Source organism: Cyanistes caeruleus, chromosome 2 (genome assembly GCF_971803275.1).
Source record: "Cyanistes caeruleus chromosome 2, bCyaCae1.hap1.1, whole genome shotgun sequence".
In the NCBI taxonomy this organism is placed as follows: Eukaryota; Metazoa; Chordata; class Aves; order Passeriformes; family Paridae; genus Cyanistes; species Cyanistes caeruleus.
In genome coordinates, this window is record NC_141702.1 from 75,347,965 (window position 1) to 75,362,739 (window position 14,775).

General features: G+C 37.6%; 1 long non-coding RNA gene across 2 annotated transcripts in view; it reads left to right on the plus strand.

The window, feature by feature from the left end:
• The window catches only part of LOC147654930 (uncharacterized), a 31,079-nt gene extending 18,173 nt beyond the window's left edge, over positions 1 to 12,906 (plus strand). For both annotated transcript variants that reach the window (XR_015283472.1, XR_015283470.1), the window contains exons 2-3: positions 2,174 to 2,293; positions 9,605 to 12,906. This is a non-coding gene — a long non-coding RNA (uncharacterized LOC147654930). The remainder of the gene's footprint in view (positions 1 to 2,173; positions 2,294 to 9,604) is intronic.
• The last annotated feature ends 1,869 nt before the right edge of the window (positions 12,907 to 14,775 follow it).

Sequence of the window (14,775 nt, forward strand, 5' to 3'; positions counted from 1 at the left end):
AACCCTTTTTAGTCTTAAAATTGACATTTTCAGAGCTTAATCTCCTCTGCATGGCTAATGTTTCTCTTGTTCTGCCAGATGTATGCAATGTCACTCATTTCAAAACTGTTTGCACTGTGCCTTGGAAGCTGTAACATCTTTCAATGGAAATAATTACAGACTTATTCAGGGGCTGTCATGCTCCCTTTGCATCTTTCATCACTGCTACCAGTGGCACAAGGAAGCCAAGTAGAGAGTGTTCTTTTGTTAGGTTTTGCTTGTTTCTTTCCAGATCAGAGAGAGTCTCTCTTAATATTGTCCTGGAGGCCAAGGTGGTAAAGTACAGGTGATCCAGCCAATACATTACCTCTGAATCTCTGAATAGCATTCTTTGTCATGCTTTCTTCCCTCAATCCTCATGAGTTATCATTGTTAAGATTAATTCTTTCTAATCATTTCCTCTGACTGTACTTGTTACTTTAGTTCCCCATCACTCTTGATTATCTTAAACTGAAGAAGAGCCATTGGGTGACTGGATAAAGTTTTGTTTTGTTTTGGTTTTTTATTATTATTTTTTTGTTCAAATTCTTTTTTACCATTTTTTATGCCAAATTTATCTCCTAAAATTTTGTATCCCTCTACCCCTTTCCCCATAAATATAGATGGTAATTGCTGTAAGAATGATTCTGCTAAAAAGTTCATTCAAAATGATTAATTTAAATTAATTAAGAGCCAGCCAAGTTAAATGAACAAGCTTCTTTACTATTGATTCTTGTCAGAGTTATCTATGAATACGATGCAGCATGATAAAGATTAACTAACCAATGATTTTGATGGGTAAGGAAGTGAGCTGTGTGAGAGCAGCATTTAGATCTGTATATATTGTTAGCAGAGCTTACTTACAGAGTGCTCACTCTCTTACTCTTTAATACTCTTCATCATCATCACCACTTTAAGGATGAAGTTATTACATCTTTCTGTGCCTGCTAAGTTCAGTAAAAAAAAATAAAAAATATCTGTTTCTGTGCAGCAGCACAAGTGGGAGAGCTTAACTAGCAATAAAGTTTTGTTTTCCACTTCTCGCTTGAGCATATGGCCTGGTTGTCCACTTTTCTGTCTGCTGACTTAATGTCATCTTGTCATAGAAAAAAAGATCATTGAGAAGTTAAAGGACCAGTCTGGGGTTAGGATAATCTGTATTAAGTTCCCTGTCATGACAACTATCCAAAAGTTTTGTGATGTAGATAGGGTATTTGGTCTCTTTCCAGTCAGTGAGACCTGTGCTACTACAATTTTCTTAAACAGAAACAGGCAATAAAAGAACTTATTTGTCTTTTAAAACAACCATGAATAATCTGTTAAACATGAATGGCATAATTTCCAGAGGCATGTGGAAATGAAGACATTAAAGAATTTAAAGCACTTAGGTGTTAAAGTAGCTGTTGTCACATCTAAAAGAGAGGACTTATTTTCTCAGAGTGAGAAGGCAGGAGTCTATTTTTCCAAGAAAAAAGCTTCGCTGCATACTAGTGTTGGCTTGCTCTTTGGAGGCCATAATAAGTAATATAATAAGCAGTGTACATAATTTAACTGTACCATCTTCTACTTATACACTTTAGTGTTTAAGTCAATGTAATATTTCTCTCTCTTTTTACCACTCTGTCTTTCCAATTCTGCTGATACAATATGAAATGCTTTCTTGAAATCCATATAAAATTCTGAACACTCATATATTTTTATTATACAGTCATTCTGGGTTATATATTCCATGAAACCTAAACTCTTTTATTGGCAATGTTTGATGCTTGGATGATGTAAGGAGCTCTGCACTGGCAGTCAGATTTGTTGGCTATATCACTGCTGAATTTATGTTTCTCTAAACTGTTCTGTCACTTTAGTTCTCAATTAATGGTTCTCAGTTGTGTTTTAGTATACTATGTGTAAAAATCTTGCATAAATTTACAATGTAAATAAAAAGAAACATCAGAAATTAATGTTTAGAGTAAGTTTAACAATTCTTCTTGTTCCATTGCCCTCTGAACATTGATTTGTTTGTTTAAACTATTTTAGAGAACCTTTTACTGAAACTGCTTTTTTCTTTCTTTGCACTTGTACTGAGTAGGTCATATTTTATAGATATCATGTCTATGTTCTTTTCTCATCCAAAACACTCTTATGCTTCATTTTACTTCAGGATGAAACATCCCTGCACAGCAAAGCTGGATGAGAGAATGCAGCAAGCACACCACATGTAGTCACAGCTCTGAGGAACTCATGTCCATGTAGGATTGGTGCTATGTTAGCACAGGATGAGGTGAGTTCTAGCACCTTTTCACAGGTTTTGATGCCTGCACAGTCCTAGGTACCTTGTCATTTGCTTCTGTGCTGGCTTTTTTTCACACTTGGTTGTGAGATTCTGGTAGAGCTTAACACTGTTCTGAAAAATGCCGCTGCTTAGAACAAGAGTTGCACACCTTTTTGAAAGCTGGGCTTTGCATCATTTCACTAACTGCAAGAAAGAAAAAGAAACACATGGGTTACAGTTTAAGAGTTATTTGAAATACTGGGGTGGCAGTGAAAGTACCTAGAGAATTACAAATTTTATAACTGAGGGTTTGATCGGCAGTAGTTGAAATGAGGAAGAAAAGAAACTGCATCAGTTTGGTAATCCATTTTTGGGATATATGTGAAATTCTGCATGCAGAGAGGAACCTTGTTAATGCAAATGTTTCCAGATTCCATACTCAGATGGACTGATGGTCTCATTTTGGGCTTTTTCTCCTGTAGTGTTTCATGTTAGTCTTGGTGTTGTCCAGAATAAGTTCCAGCTGGCTCATCTTCAGTACCCTTCCTAACCAGAATTATCTGTACTTCATCTCCAGCTGGGCATTTAGATACCTCTGGGGCTTTGTTGCACTGCACAAAGTGGTGCAGTCACCTTTGTTTGCTTCCAAAAAGTTGTTCTTACCTAGGGCTGAAAGGGAACGCAGAGGGAGGAAATCAAGACAAGGAACCATGGGCTTCCTGCTTCCATGCTGGAGGCCTGCAGGGTGGCTGGAAACAATGCCAGGAGTGGAGATACTGGAAGGCAGGAAACTCCAGACTGACCTTAACCAAACTTCCACTTCTGAGATGAACTTTTGCTCAGGATTGAGGTGAGGGCCTTGCAGAACACTACAGCCTAGTTGGAAAATAGATACTTCCTTAGGGTTGACTCTAAACTAAACACTTTCTAAGACTTATAAGCACAATGCTGTATCCACAAATCTCTCTCAGGACTTCTCGGACAGTGTTTAACAAGACATGGCATGTGGTCTTACATTGTTACAGTTTTATAGAAACTGTCATACCATTTACTGGAGAATGCTCATAAAATCATACTCAGTAATTTTATCAGTAGAATATTGCAACACAGCTACAGTATTTTATTGAATAACACAGGTTCATTAAAATTTCTATAAGAGCCACATCATGCATTTTTAGAAGCCTCTTGAATTCGAAGGGTACCTTTTGTTTTCCTCCCTATTATTTCTTATAGGCTTTTTTTTAAAGAACAATTTCTGTTTAGCTAGGTGCTGGTGGTGCTCTAGTCTCTGGCACTTTATGAGGCCAGGAATATTAGCAACACTCTCCAAGTACTGTGGACCAGATCCAAAGTACACTCCACAGTCAGGGAAAGTCTTTCCATTTATTTAAATAAATGTTGGTTCAGGACCTGTAATAGTGCCCAACTTTTTCTGTCATAATGGTCATGACAATGCTTTTAAAATGTCTGTCTTTTTCTTTCTTGGTAAATGGACCATATGCCAGCATCATAATTGCTTCAGGAAACACTGTGTATATGTTCAAAGGGCACTGAATTGCTCTGTGTATGGAGAGTTATCAGACGTAGGAGGATGTTTCTGCTGAGCCATTTAGGCACACATTTACTGTTGGTATTGCTGTCTCCCTTCTGTGGTGATAAGTGCACTAGCTTTTTTTTCTTTTTTTCTCTCCAATGTTGCTGCTTTTTTAAAGTTATTTCAGTTGTGGGCTCCAAAAGAGCATATCTAAGATTATATATATAGGATGTTGTGTCTGTGAATAATATATAAAGAATTGGCTGTCATCTTCATTATTTTTCCAGTATTTCTACGGAACACAGTTGTTTAGTCACCTCCAATATAATGTTTAATTTATCAAAAGGAAAATGAATAAAATTGTAATGTAAAATCTCTGATTAGGAATGTGAAGCTGAAGGCCTGGAGTTTTTCTTTGTTCTCATGATTTTTACCCTGAAAATGAACTCATCTATTATTCTCTGAACTTGCTTCTAGAGTCTGTGCAAAACTTTTTAATATCAGTCCACCTGGTGGGTGCAACCCTACTCTCTATGCAACTGTGTGGTTTAAGTACAGCATTTCTTCTGTAGTGTTCATTGTATTCACTGTTAGTGTCCTGGAAGTAATAATATAACAGTACATCAACCAGCTTCAGTATTTGGACCTCACAAGTCTCAGCTGGCTTCATTTCCCAAGGATGCAAAGCTTGATGGCTCCCTCTTAACCACAGAAAAGAGAGGACTGAAATATCCTGGTGTATTGAAGTAAATTAATAAGACCACCTAATGGCAGTCTGACTTGGCAAGGACGGAAAGCTCCCTAACTATTTCTCAGGTCTAAACTTTGGGCAGCTTGACACTTTTTGCCTTTAAACAGAATTGGATTAAAAATATGGATTTGAACCAGTGTGATGATAAGATATGATGGGTAAGGAAGTGTTCAACTTACATCTATCTGGATTTACCATTTTGTATTGTGACACACATGCTCGTGTTTAATTAAATTACTGTGTGCCATGTAGGTTATGTGCTCTGTCTCAGCTAATTCACCTCAGCAAACCTTTGATGGGTTGTTAATTTCAAACATTAGAGACAATCTGTAGGAAATATGAAAGGAACTTTTTTGAATGTTTAGTAAATAGGCACTGAAGATGGATACTAGGTATAAAACATTAGCAGGTATTTTAGTGGACAATAAAAGAAAAAAAGTAGGCGGAATATAGGAGACAGTGTCCTTCTGATACCAAGTACCCCCTTAGCATGTTGTTCCCCATGCAGCTGGTGACAGAGAAGAACTCTTGGAAGCAACATTTTTTTTTCCCTCTAGCTAGTTTTCCAGCCAGTGTTGCTGGTCTCTCTGGGAAAGTGGGTGTCCATGTGCATGAGGCTTGGAATGAGGCTTATTGTCTATTAAGTATGACAAGGAAGAACAGAGGCAGACAGTAAAAACAAATAAATTATTTAAAAGTTAGAAATTAAATAGGAAAATCCAACAAAAAAAAATAGGAATGCAAAATAAGAAGAAAATTAGATGATGTTTGGGTTTTTTTGTAGAATTGAGCCATTCTTAGGCATAAACTCTTTTCAGGTGTCAAGGGTTCACTTTGAAGCTAAAGGACATCTGACTCTGTGTGGGTTTTATGTCACTTTACTGGGAAATACTAAGGACAAGCTCAGTTTTGGGGTGGTTTACTGATACTGGGAGTATGAAGCATGTTTGTTCACAGGCAGTGACTTGCAGGGCATCCTGGCTTCCTGAACACTAGAAGTAGATTGACCTAATGGTAAAAGAAATTAATTCCCTAGCAGCTGGCATATACAACTGAGATGATTTCAAATTTGTTGCATCTTGGTAAAAATGTCTGTAGCTGAAATACATCTTAGGACAGCATGCCTTATCCTGGTTCTATTATAAAAAAAAAACTACTGGAAGAATTTCAAAATCTTGTTTCCAGAGAAAGAAAGAAATAAAAAAAAAATCCATTGTCCAAAGGTCCCCCACCCTTTTTTATGAGTAGATGAAAACAAGAATGGATATGAATATAAAATTAGCTTCTTATTAGAGTCTCAAGAAAGGTATTTTGCTGGTATTTTCCTTACATTTGGTTCTCTAATTTAGCCTCATAATAAAAGCTGATATCTGGGGGAAATGTTCTGTGTGTAGCACTCTTATCAGGTAAAGATTTAGACTGTGGTTAGGTTGAAATCATAATATTTGCTGCTGTTACCAAAGGTTTGTAAAAAAGGTTAGATGAGAATGTATAAGTATATACAGTGCTCCTAGACAGGGTTTCACATTAGAGTTCATTGCTCAGAAGTATCATCCTTGTTTTGTGCCAAGCATTACTCATTAGTGCTCAGCTCCAGTGTGTTACTGTAAAAGAAGGAAAAAAAGGCATCTGAAAAGGAACAGGTTCTATCTCTTTACACACTGACAGAGGCAATGTGATATCCCCTTTAATATTTAAAGGTTATATTCTTCCTTTATCCCTTCCTCTCTCATCACTCATAGCTTTTCCTCAACTATTAATACATGACCATTGCATGCCTGTTGCCTCTACCTGATCAGAGGCACAGGCAACACATGTAATTACAATTACAATTACAATTACAGTTATCATGTGAGGAACTGTGTGAGGGTTCTGCAATAACCCTGCTAAGTGTCATGTGCTGCAGTAGCAATAAGAGAATTTCTCACTTCAGGGTAAGTTGACTACTGCAGAAGGGATTCAGCTCCTCACTTTGCTTAATGTCACCTCCATACCCACAGTGTATGCTTTGTTTTGAGGTTTTGGGGGCTCTGGATCTCTTTTAGAAACCTCCAGGAGTGGCCTAAGAAAGTTCTGAGCTCACTGTCTCCAGTGATCTGATACAAAAAGTACTGTGTATGTGCACCCTTCAGCTGATCAACAGAGAGAACCAAAATTGCTTGGAAGATGCTCTAAATTAAGTTGCTGTCTTATGTTCACACAGAAATAGTGCCACACTTCTATGCCTTTTGTCAACACTCAGCATGGGTCAGTGCTGGCTATCAGAATCTGTGTTCTCTAAATTTGGCTCATTAAACATGAAATACATGATCACTCTAGAGCATGAATGGATGTTTGGATGAGAGTTTTTCCACTGACAGCTTTTACAAAAATAGACTTTTTTTGCCCCTTAAATTGAACCAGAATAGCAATGGTGGTTGACACATTTTGCTCTCAACTGAGAGAGATTTTTAATGCATCTTGGATCAGTAGGGTGCAAAAGTTTGATAGTTTCTTTCCACTGAATGCACAGAGGAGCAAGAAAACTGCTTTTTATCTGCTCTGTTTATTTGTTCAAGCTTTGGAGCTGAGCATTTCACTTCAACCTTTTCTCATATAATGTTGGAGTCAGAAGCACAAAAAATATCCCTTTATCTATGCTGACAGGCTCAGACATTCAAGGAAACACTGCATTTTCCCTAAGACCATGGAGAAAGCTTCCAAAACTAAGTGGAGAAGCTAAGAATGTGAATGTGTAAGTTAGATAGGATTATATTAAGTCACTGGGTGAGAAAGTTAGAGTTTAGAGTTTAAGCTATATTAGTGAATAAGAGACAACATGGAGGATTTAGAGTGTTGTCCCTTCCTCCTTCTCCTTCATCTTAATTTTCTTCTTCTATAGTTTTTAGGTAATATTAAGTGATTGGATGGAAGAATCCGCATTGCAAAACACAAGTATTTGGTTACTGGGTTATAAATGATGATAAGTTACTTGGCATTTCATTATTGGGCAAGCTGACACTTAGAAGACCTTTGAGAGACAGTTCATCCCTCCATTTTGTAGCTTGTTAGTTACTGTACATAGCTGCTCACTGTCTGTAAATATGTAATATAGATAAGAAAATAAGAAACAACTGAGGCCTAACACAAAAGCAGTCTCTCTCGTTAATCTTAGTCCGGAAGAAAAGAACTGAGCTATCAGTGTCACACCCCAACAATATAATACCTTACAATTTCTTCAATTTCCACTTAGCTAAGTGCTGGGATGTCCTTGATATGATAAACACAGTTTTGCCATCCCAATACACAGAAAAATACTGAAAATACAGTACAGAAAAATACACAGAAAGTTGCTGATTAATAATAATGAACTGGTCGTGGACAAAGAAAAAACCCCAACCTGTAACATCTTCTGAAGGAGTGAAATACGGGATTCTTGGAGCATGACAGATGGTTCTTATTATGAGAACTGAGAATATTCAAGTAGTCCACTATGTTTTCATCTAGCTTAGATTTTTTCCTATCAAGAAGTACCACGTACTTCAGGCAAAGATTATCAAAGAAATTATTGCAAAATCTTTTCTTCAGAATGTCAAGGAAGGTCTTGTAAACTCTTCCTGAACTAAACTTTCTACATTCTTTATGAACAGTCTCTCAAATTTTATCCATACATTCTCTGCATTTCTGCATGCTCTCACTCTTATTTTTGATTAATATTTTCTGATGTAACATTCTTAAAATTTCCTTTTATTTGAAGTATCCCAAGTGAAGATTGGTTTCAGAAGTTTTTATTTATGTATCTTGTGTTTGGCCAAATTTTCTTTGATTTGAGATTTCTTCTTTTTCCAGAACCACTATCCATACCCAGATCAGTGGGTTGTTTTCAAATGGTGGCAGTTTTTGCATAAGCTGTTACTCTGTCTTAGATAAAATTTCTTCAGACTGTTTACAAGTAGGAACAAAGTCCCTGCTGGCTTCAGAAAGAGCAGATCTGGACCTTGATATTCAGAGGATTACAGGATTATGTGGTTTTGTCATATTTGTTATTTATTGACAAAGTAACAGTGGCATTTCCTTTCCAAAAGACTCTCAATCTATAATCGTGTATCTTAGAAAATGTGGTCATCAATTTCCTATCGCAAGGTCAAACCTCCTTATCTGCAGGCTGCTGACATCTCATTACCAAGTCCTGTTCTAGTGTTAGACCCATCAGCCTACAAAATCACAGGTGTACAATGTGAAATTTGGCAGAAATTGCACAGAAAACTATGAGGCAGAGTTACTGAGCTTCAGTAGGCATCTATGTGATTGCACAAAGGTTATACAGAAAAGCTCTTTCTAAGGCTCTAAAACTCATTGTGGTAAAACAGTGCTGAGGCCAAAACCATACCAAGCCAGAAACATAATATACAAAAAAAACCCCCAAATCTTCTTTCAGAACTCCCCCCGCAATTTCAATTTGTGGTCAGGAGCATGGCTTAATGATTTTAATACATTTAAAATACATTTAGATTCAACTATTTTTAAACCATAGTGGCATTTTAGTAAAATTCTTAGCAATTTGAATATGGAAAAAGGAAAAAAAATACAAAGGAAAATTAAAATATTTATAATGTCATTAGAGAAAAATTGAGTTTTTGCAATGCAGATTGTGCTCTACAGATTCTTAGTTGTCATCCTAAATTAGTGCTAGTAGTTTAAAAATAGAGCATTATTAAATATTTCTGGAGCTCCAAATTGAAATAGGGTATTTCTTTAAAACTGAGACAAATCTTAGGAGAAAAAAAAAAAATAAACCTAAATTAACTTTTCATTTTGTAAAAATACCAATTGACCCTATTCAGTGAAACACTAGTTTTGATATCATCAAAGAAACTTGTCCAATGCTGTTCTGCATAGACAGTTTTGTAACTTCTTTTCCAAAATTGAAGATTTTCTAGTCAAATCTGCAGGGTACCTGTACAGAATATTTGGCTTCACTTGAAGCCATTCTTAGAAATCTATGGCTTAAATTTTGCACGTTTGCATTAACACATCTACCGCCACATATCCACAGGCAAGAAATTATTAACCTGCTGCCGTCAGACCAGCAGCATGAAAACACGAAGGCCATGTGATTGAATGCAGAGCTAGTCCCCATCTGGGTCCTGCAAGTGAAAGCTTGAGGCTGAAGTGATTATCCTGGTCTTTAATAATGATACTGAAGAAGGAGATAATATCAAGAGGGAAATACCAAGAAAGGTATCCTTTCACGTGACTCCTTGCACTTTCAGCTTCATCACTAGAAATAAAATTTCTTGGTCTGTTTTCAATTGATTTTAACTATCAGGTCACATATTCCTCTAATAGACTTTTAGCACAAGTGTATAATTGTAATTGATCTGTTTTTGGGGTGGATTGCCATAGGGGAGTATTAACTAAGAGTAAAATTGACTGACTTGTATTCCAGATGTCATGGCATCACTATGAAAATACAACAGCAAGGCTGCTTTTCTCTAAATTTCAATTCAGTAGCCCTCAAAGACAAAATATGGAACCATCAGCTGTGGGCATCTGCTTCAATATCAGCCATTAAATAAATTTATAAGACAGAGATGCCCTTGATCTGTCACAATACAACACTGGCAGTACTCATTTCAGGCAGATCTTTTTAGAAACCACTGTGGGGCCTGTGTGGCTAAAGAGGGGAAAGGGAAATATAGATACTTCCTCTTTTTTTGTAATTGAGATACTCAATTTGTTATCTCAGGGGACACAACAGCAAATTTTCTAAATGGCAAAAGGCAAGTAATGTTTCTATCTGCATAATTTTTGTAATTTATCTCATACAAAAAATTTGAACCGCATTTCAAAATTCAAAATTTTGAATCTTAGATTATGATATGATTTTCCTATCTGGAATACTGTTCCATTTGCTATCCTATGTACATGAGCAGGGATGTAGATGGAGAAGCAGTCTGCATTTAATGTTGGATGACTCATATCCTACTTAAGCCCAATTTTAAACTTTTTAAAACCATCGGGCTGTGAAAACAGTAAGATTATGGGGCGGGGGGGATGTTAGGGTGCTGGGGATGATGGCAGAGGCAAAAGGATGAAGGGGTGACAGAACCAATGAAAAGACATGAACAAGCTTCCTGGTACATGGAAAACTCATTCTGGAAGACATAAGCCATTTGGCCAAGTCTGAGGGGTTTGAAAAGATTGAGAGTCCTTTATGTGACTGTGTGTCACAGAACTTACCTCAGGCTTTAAAATCTAACCTAAGTCATGTGCACTGTTTGGTTTGGGACTTTTTTTCACCAGTATAGGCCAGACTGGTTGAACTTACTGTGCTTCTTAAAGCTCTTAAAAGTCTTTTGATAGATGTAAGTAATATCTTTTATTATCTGTGAACAAGAGAGTGGAAAGACAGGGGAAATATAAGAACATAAATGAAATAAGACTTTTATGGAAGCATCAACTCAAACCATTTAGAAAGATTTGTGTTATTGCATTTAATTTCCTCCAGATGTTCTTGCGAAGGGGGAATTTGGATTAACCTGGGAAGGTCGATGGAAAAACATATTTTCCTGATTTTCAGAACAGGGGAGAAAGGACCCTTATAGTGCTTATATGACAGCTTTACAATTACCAGAACAGTAATTTATTTTGCTTACAGTGCAGGGAGGAAAATTTTTGGAAGAAGCACCGACATGACAGCCATTAAAATTCTAGGAACTTTGCTGCTATTCAGAGTCCCTGAAAAGCCAATGGGGAAAAAAGTCTCTGTGTTAGCATTGGATTAAGATTGTTTGCATTTAGTCTGGGTTTCATGTGTCTAAATGTTGACACTGACTGAAAGAGAGAAAGAAAAAGAAAAAAAGAAAATGTTATCACCAGAAATAGCTTAAATTAGCATCCTGTTTGACAACATCAGCAAAGTCTGAAGTTTCTTATCACTCTTAATCAACTGTTTGGCAAAAGGTTTGTCTTATGTGGAAAAGTACGTCATATTTGAAGATTGATAAGTAATTGTTTTGGATTTAATATGATAAATGTGGTGGGAAACCTAGATGGCTTACAGAAGTCATACGAACTAATATGGTGTCAGATACGGTTTTGTAGCCTGGGGAACTAGAAACACGCTATCTGTGTAAATTGCTTATTTGAATAGTGAAGATTAAATATATGGGGTTTTTCCCTGTCTTGTATTGCTCATTACATCTGTATTTAATATTTGCTAATGATTCTCCTGTTTCTGGCAAGACCAAAAGCTGCTGACAAGATAGTGGGGCAGGTATCTATTTGTGTAGCTGCTTTTCTGCTCAGCCTTCACTGAGACAAACTGGATTGTGAAAACCTATAGGCCCAGAAGGGCTAATAGATAACAAAATTACATTGAACATCATCTTCATCTTTTCTATGTCTCCCAAGCCCACCACTCAGCTGCCTTTAAAAAGAAAATTAAAAATAAATGCCACACCATGACACAGAGCTGAGCTGCTGGAAAAAATAAGTTATTGTCAAATCCATGGTAGTGAGTGGCTTTCCTGTAGTAAGAAGATGATTGTGAAGGTTTAGATAATTTTTTGTTATCTTCTCCAGTGAGGGGGAACTGCCAAGAGAGATGTGGATGTTACTGGTGTGCTAGACAAGAATTTCCCCAATTTCCTTTGCTTCAAAATAATACTGTTGAAGACCAGAAGTAATTTTCATCTATAGTAAAACTAGAATTTTCCAGATCTCAGTTTGCATGTGTGCTGTTTTGCTACCTTGGCCAATTTCAGCAAAGAAATTCTTACTTGAAGAAATATGGACTGATTAAAATAGAAACTTACTTCCCTTTCTTCCATTCATTGGTCCCTATTTTCCACAATGGAAGTAAAAAATATTAGTCATTATTAAAAAAATGAAAAGGGAAGAAGTTTTCCTATGGTAGTTTAATGAAATTTTTATTTTCCCATTTATTTGTTTGTGCTTTTGCTTCACATAGTTCTATATTGAAAATAAGTACACCCTAAGATTTACTCATTTACTTTCCACTGCCTGTGGCTCTTCTTTCACATATAATATCATGTTCTGTTGGCAATGTGCTGCTTTTTGCAACTGTTTCGGGATGGGGACCATCTTTCTGAGTTTCATTTAGAAGTAAGTAGTGATGGATTTTCTTGCTATTTGATGAAAATCATACTATGTATTTGTGAAATTTGTGAAAAATCTCAGCCTTGTAAGTGTTTTCAAAAATTACTGTGCAAATATATAAGAAACCATCGTAGTCTAACTAAAGACTGTTCATGAATGTAAAAAAAACAAAGCCAAACCAAAAAAACAACTAAACCAAAAAAAGAATTAAATAAGACAAAAATGAGACCAAAATATGTATCCTTTAATTGACTGGAATGAAAACTTCTCTAATATGTTTAGACTTCAGGGTTGTTAGATTGAAAGAGCCCAGGGGAGAGAGGGCAGAGAGTGTCAGTAGGATTTGGCAGGGTTTCTGAAAGGCAAGATGCAGAGCCATCAGTTGTCATCATATTTATCTGTGCAAGCCTGACTGCAGTCAATACAACATGAGGGAGTCAGATTTGTGTTCCAGTGTGATCTGCTCCAAGTATCATTTCAATACTTTTAATTTATTTTAATTTTCTTCTGTGTATGAAGTTGAATTTAAATGTTTTTTTCATAAATATTATTACAGAATCATGGAATTGTTAGGGTTGGAAGGGATCTCTGGAGATCAAAAAGTCCAAACCCCCTTCCAAGGCAGTATCACCTAGAGATGGTTACACAGTTCCATATCCAGGTGGGTTTTGAATGTCTCCAGAGGGGGAAAGTCCATGACATCCCTAGGCAGCCTGTTCCAGTGCTCTGCTACCCTTTATATGAAGAAGTTCTTCCTCATGTTGAGCTGGACCTTTTTATGCTTTAGCTTATGTTCATTAGTCCCTGTCCTGTCACTGAGCATCAGAAGAGTCTGGCACCGTCCTCTCAGCACCCACCTATGAGATACTTGTATTTATTGATGAGGCCCCCTCTCAGTCTTCTCCAAAGAAAACAGGCCCAGCTCCTGCAGTCTCTCCTCATGAGAGAGATGCTTCAGACCCCTCATCACCTTTGTGACCCCCCTACTGGACCCTTACCTGTTAATCCTTGTTTTTCTTAAACTGTGGAAACCAGAATTGAACACAATACCCCGGATGTGTCCTCACTAGGGCTAAAGCTGCCGGCCACACTCTTCCCAATGCACCCCAGGATCCCATTGACCCACCTGGCCACAGGAACACTGGTGGTTCATGGTCAGTTAGCCATCCAGTCAGATTCCCAGGTCCTCCTCAGCAGAGCTGCTCTCTAGGAGGTCAGTCCCCAACCTGTGCTGGTACTTGGGGTCATTCCTCCCCAGCTGCAGACCCTGCACCTGTCCTTGTTGAACCTCATTGGGTTTTTCTCTGTCCAGCTCTCCAGCTGATCAAGATCCCACTGAATGGCAGCACAGCCTTCAGGTGGATCAGCCAGTGCCCCCAGATTTGGGTCATCAGCAAACTGCTCAGGGTGCTTCCTACCCCTTCATCCAGGTTGTTGACAAACAGGTTGAGTAAGACTGGACTCAGTATTGATCCCTGGGGAACACCACTGATGCAGGCCTCCAACATGATCCTGCTCCACTCATCACCACCCTCTGAGCTCTGCCATTCAGCCAATTCTTGATCCACCTCACTGTTCATTCATCCAACCCACATTTTCTGAGCTTACTTGTGAGGTTGCCATGGGAGGCAGCATCAAAAACCTTGCTGAAGTCAGACAACATCCACTGCTCTTCCCCCATCGACACATCCTGCCATGCCACTGTAGAAGGCTATCAGATTGGTCAAGCATGACTTCTCCTAGGTGAATTCATGCTGACTATTCATGATGACCTTATTTTCTTCTATGTCCTCCATAACGATCTGTTCCATCACCTTTCCAGGACTGAAGGTGAAGCTGATGTTTTCTGGCTGGTAGTTTCTCAGGTCCTCCTTCTATTCTCAGGTCCAGAATTGATCAAATCATCAAAATGGGCTAAAATAAGAGTCTCTCTACCCTGTGCAACCAGTAATGATGGGAATAGATACCTGGGATTATCTAACTCTCATCTGTGCAATCAACATATGCTTGCTACCACGCCAGAGAATGTTTTATTCCCTCTGAAACATAAGTCCTGTGTAATCCATATCCTGACTCTGAGAGGGAAAAAGAAATAACACAAAC